This window comes from Elephantulus edwardii, unplaced genomic scaffold, assembly GCF_000299155.1.
Source record: "Elephantulus edwardii isolate Elephantulus edwardi_28Jun2011 unplaced genomic scaffold, EleEdw1.0 scaffold00131, whole genome shotgun sequence".
Taxonomy (NCBI): Eukaryota; Metazoa; Chordata; class Mammalia; order Macroscelidea; family Macroscelididae; genus Elephantulus; species Elephantulus edwardii.
Window position 1 is genome coordinate 9,013,460 of NW_006399881.1, and position 11,344 is coordinate 9,024,803.

The 11,344-nt window shown below is 42.5% G+C and overlaps 1 pseudogene; it reads right to left on the minus strand.

The window, feature by feature from the left end:
- Positions 1-7,322: 7,322 nt before the first annotated feature.
- Positions 7,323-7,820, minus strand: LOC102848978 (annotated as a pseudogene).
- Between the last annotated feature and the right edge of the window lie 3,524 nt (positions 7,821-11,344).

The window sequence follows — 11,344 nt, forward strand, 5'->3', positions numbered from 1 at the left end:
AAGCAAGGAGTTGGAAACAACCTAAGTGCCCATCAACAAACGAATGGATAGAGAAGCTGTGGTATATTCACACAATGGAATACTACGCCGCATTGAAAGACAAGGAACTCATGCAATATTATTCAAAATGGGTGACCCTGGAGGACATTATGCTGAGTGAAATATCTCAGTCACAAAGGGACAAATACTGCCACTGTTGTAGAATGGGTCTGACATCAGGGTTGGGGTATGACAGAAAAAACTGGATAAATTATGTATATTGTATTGAAACAGATGAGGGAAAGAACACATTAGAGGTGATATATGATTGAGTATTATTGTTAGCACAGGAATCCAAAATTAAGGTTGCATAGAGAAGTGTACTCGGGGTGGGGAGTGGGGGGGGAAGGGATGGGGGAATTGTGTACTAATGAAGGAATTTTTTTGTTTTTCCTTCCGAGAGGGGAGAGAACTGCTGGGCAGGGAGAAAATGCGGCAATGAATGAATGGAAATCCAAAACCTCTGTAAGTGTCTCTTAAAATTAATTAAAAAAAAAAACTAAGGGGGAAAAAATTTACAATATCTGACAAGGACTGAGGACCCAGTAAGCACACGTAAGCAGAGACTTATTTGTGTTTGTTTATTCAAAGTAAGCTCATGCTCGTCATTGGGCATACTCGATTGGACGGCACATAACAACAATAACATGTTTATTAATTTGTGAAACTGTTCTCAACAGATTAGTCCCCACAAGAAGCCAGTGTTTACCTTGCTTATTGAGTAATCTGCCTCTAATTCCAGGCATTGTGCTGAGTGCTTTATATTTTATAACATTTAATTCTTAAAATCTTGTGAGAAAAGTGCTATTTCAAGATAAAAACATTATGCAGCTCTCTAGGACTTAGGAGGAGAGATGCATAGTGTCCAGGATCTCTATTATCAACCAAGTTACATTAAATTGCTCAAAGATGAACCACAATCCCACAGGTGTGAGATTCTACATACAAGCCCCTCCTGCCCAAGAATTTTGGCGGAGTGATTATTTAAAACAAAGGGGGCAGTCTACAACCAGGAGAGGATAAAGTATATGAATGGGACCTTCTAAGAATCAAATCTCTATGCACACCCAAACACTTCTCCAACAGGGTAAAAAGGGAAGCCACAGACTGGGGAAAAAATATTTGGTAATGACATGTCAGACTTATATCTAGGATTTATAAAATACTTGAGCACCACAAGAAGATAAAGGTAAATAACCCAATTTAAAAATGGGCACAGGATATGGACACTTCACCAAATACATTATTCAGATGGCAAACAAACACATGAAGAAATGTTCAAAATCCCTAGCTCTAAGAGAGATGGAAATCAAAACAACTATGAGATATCATCTAACCTCAGTAAGAACAGCATAATTTAGCAAAAGAGCAAACATAAATGGTGGCGAGGTTATGGAGAAACTGGAACCCTTAATCACTGTTGGTGGCAGTGTAAAATGGTGCAACCACTATGGACCGCTTTCTCAAAAAGTTGCAAATAGAGATACCATTTGATCCAGCAATTGCACTACTGGGAATCTACCCTAAAGAAACCCTAACTGCCATCCAAGCAGATATATGCACACCCATGTTTACTGCTGCTTTGTTCACCATAGCAAAGAGCTGGAAACAACCCAAGTGCCCATCAACAAATGAATGAATAGAGAAGCGCTGGTATTCCAAACAATGCTGCATTCAAAAATGAGGAACTAAAATATTATGCAAAATGGATGACCCTGGAGAACATTATGCTGAGAAGGACAAATATTGCATAGGGCCACTGTTGTAAAATGGGATTGACATGGGGTTGAGGTAAGACAGAAAAGGAGGGGAGGAATGATGTATATTTCACTGAAACAGATGAGGGAGAGAACTGTTTAAAAGGGATATATTAATGGGTATTCTTGTCATAACAGAAGTCCAGAGTGAAGGCTGCATAGTGGAGTGGACTTGGGGGGAGGGATCGTGTAACAATAAAAAAGCTTTTCTTTCTTTTGGGGGAGAAGAGTGAATTGGGGAGAGGGGCTGGGTAGGGAGAAAGGTGCAACAATGAATGACCGGAAACCCTAAGTCTCTGTAAACTTTCATTAAAATTAATTAAAAAAAAACGGGGGGGGGAATAAAACCAAACAACAGAAGGAGGAATACTATAACATTTCACAAGGACGTGAAGCATTTCCAGATGACCTTGAGCCCGAGGTGCACATTGACACAGAATATTCAGACCTGCTAAAGAGGCAGAGAATAGCTCTTCTAAAAGTGCTAAAGAAGCAGATAAAACTTTATTCAAATCTGCTAAAGAGGCAGGTAAGAGTTTATGCAAGGGTGCCCTGGAGGTACTAGCTTTGTAACACTGGGCAAGTGAATCACTCTGTAAGCCTCAGTTTTCTAATTTTTAAAATGGGGCATTTAATATCCCCCAAGATTTGCAGCCTTGGAAACTGCTGGGCAGTTCTATTCTGTACTGGTAGGTTGCTGTGTCTTACAATGGACTCCACAGGTTGTGTGTTATGAAGACTAAGATTGTGATATTAGTGAGCATAAAATGGAAGGATTTACAGGGACAGAACCCTGGTAGTACAGTGGTTAAAGTGTTCTGCTGCTATCCAGGGAGCTCTAGTGAGGTAGAGAATTGTGCAGCTAATGGAAAGGCTGCATCTCTCACCTGGTGGTTTCAATTCACCAGATGCTGCACAGGAGAAAGATGGCCAATCTCTAGTGCAATTCAGAGCCTCTCTACAGTGAGTTGTGAGGGTTTTTTGGTGTGTGTGTGTGTGTGTGTGTGTGTGTGTGTGTGTGTGTGTTTTTTGCTGCTAACCAAAGGCTCAAAGGGCCTTGAGACTCTTCAAGACAAAGACAAGGCAGTCTGCTTCTGTAAACAATTTTACAACCTTGGAAGGAAATCCTATGGGGAGGTTCTACTTGTCTTTCGAAGTGGCAATGAGTTAGAATCCAGTCCATCGTAGTGGTTTGGTTGGATTATGGGGACATTTTAAAAGCAGGAGTATTTTGCAATGTGTTCAAAAAGCCACCATCCAACCTGAATGAGTATGCTAGAAAACACAGCCAGAGTCCAATTTGCTCACATCCTTTAAAAGAAAAAAAATTATCTATATCTATGTGTGTATATATATACATAGATAAACACACATCGTTGTTGCTGTTGTTGATTGCCTTTGAGTTGAGCATGACTCATAGTGACCCTATGAACAAAAGGCCTGAAGCCTTTCTATAACTATCAACATGAGTGTAAAGAGAAAATTTTGGTAAGAGTTGAATGGCAGCACGCACCACTGGTTTATATATATAATTTTTAGAAAGTCCACTTTAGTGTAAACCTACCCCAACACAACCCTCCAATCGATTCCAACTCACAGTGAGCCTCTCTCGATTTTCCGAGGCTGGAACGGAAAAGCCTCTTTCTTTTGGGGAGCCACGGGTGGATTTGAACCACCGCAAGTTTGTACCAACAATGCACATCCTTGTATGTGAGCGGAACCCTGCAGCAGTTTGAGCCTCCCCGCCCCCACGCCTGAGCCACGGGGCGGCTGCATATGCGCAGGCGCAGTCTGTGATTCGCCCGTTGGCGCTCTACACGGCACCGGAGGCTGTGCTCAGTCGCGCTTGAAGAGCCCGGATTTTGAGGTTCGAAGAGCGAAGCTGAGCGGCCGCTGCTGCTCTGCTGCCTCACCATGCCTCACGAAAATGGTAAGGACGCCCTCCCAGCTGTCCCCCTAGCTCGTCCTTTATCTTCCTCGCACGGGTGGACCCTAATAGAGACCACGAAACCCCTCAAATGACCGCAAGGTGCCTAGGGACGGGCTGTGGGGACCTGGCCTGGGCGCAGGGCATTCTTGGACTTGGCAGGGTAGGGAGGCGGGCGAATGGGAAACCACGTCGAGCAGGTGGGGACCACTAATGAACCCCAGTCTTTGATGCATGAAAAGTAGCGAACTTTGTGAGTTACTTCAGGAAAGGGATAGCCGGCTCGGGTCTTGACGGGGTCGCTACCGGGATGGGGTTGGGGAGCCCCAGAAGAGATGAGATAGAGAACTTGAGGGGAACAAACTGCAGGGGTGGGGGCACCGGTCTCTTTGAGGAGCTTCTGTTCGCGCGGGGGGCGGGGGGGCCCTCGGGCTTCGCGGAGGAAAAGGCTGCATGCCTAGGGTTGGAGCCCCAGTCAAGTGAGCTGTGGAGGCGAAGTTCTGAGGGCTGACCCACAGTGGGGGGTCCAGGGGAGGATAAACTGCAGGGGGCGGAGTCCTGGGATCTCGAGGAGGACTTTTCCCACTGGATGGGGGCGGGGGGGGACAAGGAGGAACCCCAAAATGAATGAGTTATAAGAAGTCTGGGTCCCAGGGAAGATTGCACGGAATGCGTGTGTGTGGAGAATGAATCTCGAGGGACGGGGTTCTGAGGGAATTGGCGGTGTGGAACGGGGTCCAGCGACCCTGAGCAGAATCACTGCTGCAGGAGTGAGGTCCAGGTGAATGGCGGTAGAGAATGGTGGCCCTGGGGCGGGGGTTCCCAGGAGGGCTGTCCACATAGGGTGGGGCCGGGTTCCTGCGTAGAATCCCTGGGCTAGAGGGGGGTTGGGGATCTGAAGGCGCGAGATTTGCCCGCCGAACGTGGGAGCGAGCGAACACGCCTTGCAGCCTCGGGATATGGCACGCTGCCCGGTGGGTTTAGCGCCCCCTCGCGGGTGCGCGCTTGTTGCCGTCAATCCTTCGATGGCTTTGCTCTTTCAGGGCGAATGGGGTTGAGGGATAAGGAGGGACCCAGACTGCGCGGAGGACGCGCGACCTAGCTGGTTGCTTCTTAGCTTTTGAGGCGGAGGGAGTGCGTTTAGAGGCCGCGCGGCTTTAACACTCGCAGTGGCCGCCTGGCTGTTTGGTAATGTTTTGCAAGAAGGCGAGGATAAAGACTTTGGCGTGAGGTCCAGAAGCCGCTGTGTAGCCTGTTTGTTGGTTTTAGGAAGATAAATGCCAGAGTCAGGAAGTGGGGAGCCCTGAAAAGCAGAAGGTGCTTAGAGAAAAGATGTTCACAGGCTTGTGGATCACTCTCGTTCGTTTCTCCCAGAACTCACAGCTCTAGGATTTGTGCGACTAATAAACTGATTTAATGCTTACAAATGGTAGCTTCACAAGCAACTTTTAGTGCTCATTGCTTATGGAGGGAATGGGGTATATTCAAGTTCGAGTCTCATGTGCTGATTTGACCCTCGATGAGATGGTTCGATTCTTTGAGTGGAGTGGTGGGAAGAGTGTGTGTGTGTGACGGCAAGCTTGGCACAGGATAGAGCGGCGTTTACGGCTCTTGTACATAGGGTTGCTATGAGTCGCAAGCGACTCGATGACACATAACAACAACTGGAATTTTGGCTATATTATCTGGCAGATTTGGTAATCTCCGAAGTTTGGAATTTACAAGTATTTGAAGGTGACGTGTGGGGGGTTTTGGTCTCCCCTCCCCCATCGAATTGCCAGTTTGAAAGTGTGATTGTTTGGTATATTGATACCATTTCCTCCCACTTTGTTTTTAAAAAGACAAACCACTTTTTATTTTTTTTAAGATAGAGCTGACTTGCCCTTGTGATCTGCCATGTTTTGCTATCTTCTGCTTGTCCTCACGTTTGGCAAGTGAATACATTATGCCTTGGAAGCAGTAAAAACAAACAAAAACTCCTGGTTTTTTTTTTTTTTAAGATAACTGTTTGGAATCTTACAATGTATTCATAAACCTTTGTGGAATTATCTCTAGAGTCTGAATGGCAGTGAATTTGAGTTTGGATTACACGTTCTAGTTTGAAAATCGATGTGCAAAAATGTAAAATTTCCATTTCCTTTCTTGTTTTCTTCTGATTATAAAATCTTAACTCTACTGTGGAGAATCTAGCGAAATAAAAGAAATCTAAAGAAAATAATTTTACTAACCACAGATAGCCACCTAGAGATAACCATTGGTGTGTTTCCTTCCCTACTTACTCTCAAAGTGAGTATTATGCTTGTTTTCTGTTTTGAATTGTTTTTCTACCTTTAGTGTTATTTCACAAGTCGTCTTCATATCAGTAAATGCTCTTTGAAAAGGTGCTTCATATTAACTATAACATTCTGTTGTGTACCATAGAGTCGGAACCGACCCACTGCTGACCCTCCAGAGGGTTTTCAGAGGCATTTATTTTTGGGGGAGGAAATTATCCATCCTTCTCCTGCGGAGCAGCTGGTGGCCTCAAACCACGGGTCTTTATGATTTCAGTGCAGTTTCTTGACACTAGGCCACCAGAACATTCTATCATATGGAAATAACATTTATTTAACCAATTAATTTTGTTTAGATAGTTTCTAGTATTTTACTTGCTTTTTTTTTTTTTTTTTCAGTTTCGACCTTTAGCTAGAGCTGGAAGTGACTTTACACCCAAACCCACCTTTTATCCAGGAAGAAACAGGCAAAAAAGTAGATTTGGCTGGTCTTATTTGTAGACAGTAATTGTCTGATTACTCATTTAGAACCACATATTCCTAACATTAGCTAATTGATTTCTTCTACCTTAGTCTATTTAAAACAACTTGAGTTCGAGTTATAATGCAGTGTAAATATGATCTGTAAATTAATACTATAAGATTATACCTATTTATTTTCATGCTAGTCTGAAGGTATAAAAAAGCACATTTAGATAACATACATTTTGCAAAGTGTTATTTTTAGTATTTATTAAAATTATTAGCTGGGTTAATATTTAATGTCTAGTTTATCTGTGTTTTCTTATTTACATTTGGTGATATTTTTAATTTACTATACTCATAATTACATTTATTTTTGTGTTATATTTCTACATTATCATAATAAAAATTAATATTTCCCTTTATGGAATATATCTGGGAATTTTTGATCGCCAGAGTGTGACTGTGTAACTTCATTGAAAACTTAAAAAGTGGTATCGTGGAATATGCCATAACATGAGCGAACCAGGTGGCTCTATTTATTTATGTTTTTTACCAGAGAAAACAGCTTTTCTTGATGGTTATCTCCAGAAACCAAAAAGGCTATGTCGCCACTTTCAATTACCCCAGCATGTTACGCTCCACGTGGGGAGGGGCTTGTAATTGCCTCTTGGTTTTCGAAGTCTTTTCCATTCTTTTCTGCAGCCTAACTTAGAAACTCAGTAGCAATACCATTTTGGTTTCCCCCTGTATTGCCTGCTGCAATTCCAAGTGGGAATGGAAGGGGGAGAGGGGAAGCAGTTAGATGAGTAAGAAACCTAATTTATTAAAGGTTCCTCTGTTCTTCCTCAGTGATTTGATCCTTCATTGATTGCATTTCTCTTTGTGCTGGATCACAACTTTCTGAATCAGATCTGGGATTTCTACTGCCAGCCATGGCCCTAGCCCAAGAGTCATGAGATGAGCTAGTCCAAACTTCGACACATTCCTGGCCCTTAAAGGCTTGAAGTGATCAGTAAGGCATATTTCCCCACCCCGTACATCTTTGCTGTATTTCCATCCAGTTCAGAGACTGCAATTTCTGGAGCAGTAGTGGGCTATGTGACAGGAATATCAAACTCGATGTCATACTTGTATCTGAGGAGGTCATGGATGTACCAGCATTTTCCAAACCACCGAGTCCCTTCTTTGTTGGACTCCAGTCAGAACCAATCATTGTCCACATTCTTCTTGTTCTCCACATACCGAATAAGGGACTGGTATTCCTCCTTTAGGCACCCATAACTCGTGATTTTGGGGTCCAGCATTAATCTTAAGGACAGGGATCTCTAACACCACCTGCTGGATGGCTTCATCTGCCATCTTGGACCAGGGAGCAAGGGAAAGGCGAGGCTCTATTTCTTAAAAGAAGAAACTGAACAGAATTGCTCTATAAAATTGGAAGGACTAGGAATGGCAGGGTGTATGTTGTTGTGTGTTGTTGGATTGAAACAGACCCATGGCTGACTCTCGATTTATGGAGGAGACCGCCCATCCTTTTCCTACAGAGCAGCTGGTGGATTCAAATTGTGTGCCTTTTAGATTACAGTGCAGCCTCAAACCACTAGGCCACCAGAGCTCCACATATACTATATGTGTATATGTAGCTATATATAATGTATACGCACACACATATATACACATTTTACCACTGAGTGTCCTGACTCATAGTGACCCTATAGACCAGAGTAAAACTGCCTTGTAGAGTATCTGCAGTTATATGTCTTTTTAGGAGCAAACTGTTTCATTTTTCTCCCATCGAAAGGCTGATGAATTCAAACACTGACCTTACCAACCTTTGGGTTGGTAGCACTGTGCTACATAAGGTGCCACCAAAGTTTGTTTCTATTCATAAACGCATAAAAGTTTCTATACACCTATGTTGTTGTTGTGCCCTGTTGAGTCATAAAATAGACCCATAGCTGACCATCCAGCAGGTTTTCAGAGGCAGTAAATAGCACCGGAGAACATTGTCCATCTTTCTCCCATGGAGCAGATTTGAACTGTGTTCCTTTGGGTTGGCAGCATAGGTCATGAGAGTTCCCTTTTAATGACTTGCTGCTTTTATTGTGTGTCTTCTAGTCAGAACTGACAAATAATTTACTCTCCAGTGGTTTTTCAAAGGCAGTTAATTGCATGAGAGGAGATTGCACATCTTATTCTCAGCTAAAGGATTCAAACTGGGTGCATTTGTGTTGGCAGTACAATTCCTCACTCCTAGGCCACAAGAGGTCTCTTTAATGACTGTTCTTCCTGCCTCTGCATAACTTTGAGTCGGAACAGAGCCATAGCTGACCGTCCATCAGGTTTTCAGAGGCAGTAAATCACACTGGAGGCAATTACCCATCTTTTTCCAGTGGAGCAGCTGGTTGGCTTGAACTGTGTGTCATCAGGACTACAGCATAGCTTCTTAACACTGTTGTTGTGTACCATTGAGTTGGAACCAACCCATAGCGGTCGCTCCAGCGGATTTTCAGCGGCAGTTTAATTGCATGGGAAGAGATTGCCCATCTTTCTCCTGTGGAGCAGTTGGTGAATTTGAACTCCTTGCCTTTGGGATTGTAGTGCCTGCCTTTGGGATTGTAACACAGTTTCTTATCACTAGGCCACCAGAGTTCCCTTAGGAATAAAAAAAAATTTACTACTAGTTTTCTAGGTTATATATGCAGTTTACTTTATAAGGTGACCTTTTCTAGAAAATTTATTTATTTAATACAGTATTCAGTCTACTTTCTCTTTTTTTTTATTTGTAGATCATTCATTTATTACCATTGATGATGATGATGATGATGATGAAAATAACAACGACAATAACGATGGTGGTGATGGTGATTATAATATTGTGATAATAGATGATTCTGAAACAGAAAATGCTGATTATGAACTTCCCGTTGAAGACATACAACTAAATCTTCATGGTATAATTTAAAATTATCACTAATCATTTTTACATAGTCCTTTGTAACCTTTACATCAATTGACTATTATTAGAGGGCCAAGTTTTTGCTTGTGTATTACAGCTGGAATTCCTAGGTAATAAAAACAGTTAACACATTTGGCTGGTAACCAAGAGGCCAGAGGTTTGTGTTCACACAGAGGCACCTTGGAAGAAAGGCCTGATGATCGACTTCAGAGAAATCGGTCACTTAAAACCCTGTGGGGCACAGTTCTACTCTTGATACACATGGGGTTGCCATAAGTCAGTTGACTGCATGCCAACTTTATCATTTTTTAAACTTATTTTTTATTATTATACCTATTTGGTGACAAAGCAAATGTGAAGGGCTTGAACTTGAGTTGAGAGGAAAAATAGCTTGGATTAAGAGTGAAGTGGCTTATAAAACAGGACTGACTTGGAGAATTGGGGCGGGGGAACTGGGGAAAGAGGGGCTAGCTAATGAACACTGCATTTGAGCAGATAAAGGAAAGAACTATTTAGAAGAAATATATGATTAGGCATTATTTGTATGACAGTAGTCCAGAATAAGAGGTGCATTGCAAAATAGACTGGGGAACGTGGGAGAGGAGGAAATTTTGCAACAATGAATGAATGAAAATTCATTAAAATCATAATTTAAAAAAGAGAAAAGAGTGAGGTGGCTAGCTCTGTAGTAAGAACTGCCATAGCTACTTGTCCTTCCAGTGCTTGCTTCCCAGCCATATGAAGGAATAGGGGGTTATTCACTTCCTATTTAGAGAGCAAAGAGGTTTTAATCCATGGAACTTTTCTTCATTAACTCTGTGACTTATTTGCTCTTTGCTTAGACAATTGGGTTTCCTATTCAAACACTGAGAAAAATGGACATCCCAGAATACTTAATTATGCTCATATGAAACCTGTATCTAGACCATGAAGCTGTTGTCTGAATAAAACACTGCATGGTTTAAAATCAGGAAAGGTGTACATTAGGGTTGTATGTTTTATCCATACCTAGTCTGTCTGTACGCTGAGAAAATCATTCAAGAAGCTGGACTCTACAAAGGAGAATATAGCATTAGGATTGGAGGAAGACTCATTAACAACCTGTGTTATGCAGATGACACACCTTGATTGCTGAAAAGGAGAAGACTTGAAACTCTTGCTGTAGAAGATTTAAAACCCTACAACCTTCAATGTGAAGAGATTGAGATTGTAAGCAGCTTTAGTTTGCTTGGCTCCACAGTCAACACTCTTGGCATCAGCAGCCAGGAAATAAAAACACGCATTGCATTGGGAAAGTCTGCTATCAGAGACCTCTACAAGGTAATAAAGAGCAATGATATCAGTCTGGAGTCTAAGGTGCACATGATACTACAGTTGATGGTCTTTGCAATCACTTGCTATCTACTAGAGAGCTGTATTAGGGATGATAGAAGGAAAATTGATGCCTTTGAGCCGTGGTATTGGAGAAGAACATTGAATATACCATGGACTGCTAGGAGAGCAAAGGAGAGGGTGAAACCAGGCTGCTTCTTGGAGGCAAGGATTCTGAGGCTTTGTTTGACATACTTGGGACATGTTGCAAGGAGGGATTGGTTCTTGGAGAGGGATGTCATGCTTGGGAGGGTTGGAGGGACAGTGCAGGAGTGGAAGACCCTCGATGAGATGGATTGACTCAGTGACTGGGGTAATAAGGGTAGGTGTGTCGGAGATAGTGAGATTGGCACAGGATTGAGCAGGATTTAGGGCTGTTGTACTTAGGGTCACTATGAGTCGCAAGTGACTTGATGGCACATAACAAACAGCCTTCAAAATGGATTGTATCTCAAAGTCAGGAAAACAAAAATCCTTCTCACTGGACCAATGAACAACATCATGGAGAAAAAAATTGAAATTGTCAATGCTTTAATTTTACTTGGATCCATAA